We start from the raw sequence: 2,006 nt of genomic DNA, 5'->3' as shown, positions 1-2,006 counted from the left end.
TATCTATAACTGGGCTAATAACTCGCTAACTAGCAAATAATATCAACAAATATAAAGTTCCAGTGTTCCCTATCATGGCTGTGATCATTGTATAACAGAAGAGAAATACCAGAATTCACTGTCAACGCTCTACATTCTTGAACATTGGTAGGCTGGTCGTGCCCTCCTTACTCTCCTGTTCACTAAGGTATCAATATCCTGTCCCCTTGGCTCTTTGACATGTGTACATCAAGTGTATCCTCAACTCTGAGAAGACCAAACCCTCTGTAATCCTTTTTGATTAAAGTATATTGATATTATGGACAAAATATAAAATCCAATAATCATGAAAAGAAAAAGATTAACATAGTCGTAGTTATTGCTTGTATTCCTCGTATAAGTTGATGAATATCACCCAGGGACATGGTAAAACTCCTACATACACTGAAAAAAAAGTGTTCACTTCAAAATGCATAAAATTCCCCTTTCAATATCCATATTTTCATAGGTAAAGGAATTGAATGTTCATTTCTCTAGCAATAAGCTGTCACCCACTCCAAGCTGTATATTAATGATCTGCCTTCTGTCTGTACTGGGTCTGAAGTTCAAATGTATGCAGCTTATTCAATGATATAGGTGCATGTTAAGAGCACACAACAAGCTGCACAAGAACTCACTAATTTAAAATGGTCCAGGTTACGAAGTGGCTCAATGACTCAGGTTTGCATCTCAATGTGAGAAAAAAGTCTGCATGTTCTTCACAAACAGACTAACTGATGCTATGGAGCCAGATGTCCATGTGTCAGGGGAGAAGCTCCAGGTGGTATAAGATTTTAAGTACCTTTGCGGCATACTTAATGCCAACCTCTTAAAAAGCAGATGAAAAAGCTAAAATAACAATTCAACCCAGCTAATGTCCAATTCATACCACATTGTTTGACTAGAGGTAGCAAAACTGAACTTCAATGCTGTGATACTCCCCCACTCACACTGCTTGAATAGTTGGGCCCAAACTTTCTGCACATTAAAACCAATTCAGTCGGTCTACAAACCAGCTCTCAAATTCTTGGTAGACAGCCCAATAGCCATCACTGTTACATCCTCAGAAAGAATTGCATTCCTGAGTTGGGAAAAGCTTGAGTAATACACCACACACACCTTGTATTCAAGATCCTAAATGGCCTAGATCCTCCTCCACTTAGTACTTTTGTCAAACAGAAAACCCAAATCCATGGCAGCAGATCTGAGAGGTTTCTCAATACAGACCTCTGTCTGCCATGAGAGGTGACTAATAGTTCCCTTAAGGAAAAACACCCTTTAGACAATCTACTATCTGTGAGAGCTTCCCATGTCCGGAACACTGCCACCAGACAAACTACCACCTATCACAAAAAACAAAGATGTAGCTAAAGGACAGAGTTGTGAACATAATCCCTAGCTGTGCATTACGGCTTTCCATGTTATCTGTAGTTTGTGAGGTGTGGTAACACTTGCTTTTATGCATCTTGTTTTGTTGCTTTGTGGTATTACTGTCTGAGTGCTAACGTTACATGTCATAACTCGCTCTGCATGTGCTCACTGCTTGTAGGTATTGTTATTGTAATTGTTTTTAAATAACCTGCCCAGGGACTGCGGTTGAAAATTTGCCAGCTGGCTGAAACTGGCACTTTTACTGTAACGCTGATTCATGTGTACTGTCCCCGTAAAAGCCTTTTTGTATACACATTTTAAACTAAGTGATATTTCCTGGGGAAAGAAAAGGCACCACATTGTAGTAATGACCCAGCTGTCTAGCCAACGTTAGCTGCTGAATGAAAGGAAGTGAGTATTCAGCAGTAGCTAGCTACCTACCAGAGGCTAACCCAGCTAAACATTATGCAGATTATGTTGCAAAATGAAATGGTTCACCCCAAACAGAAGAAGCAAACAAGTTTATATTGAACAAATGCAGGGAAGTCCCTTCCCGTTTGGTTCTTAAACTGTAAACCGTTTCTGTAATGAATACACCCCTGGTAATCACACACAGG

The sequence above is a fragment of the Oncorhynchus masou genome, chromosome 31 (assembly GCF_036934945.1).
Source record: "Oncorhynchus masou masou isolate Uvic2021 chromosome 31, UVic_Omas_1.1, whole genome shotgun sequence".
In the NCBI taxonomy this organism is placed as follows: Eukaryota; Metazoa; Chordata; class Actinopteri; order Salmoniformes; family Salmonidae; genus Oncorhynchus; species Oncorhynchus masou.
The sequence above is the reverse complement of the archived record's forward strand: the minus strand, read 5'-3'. Positions refer to the sequence as shown.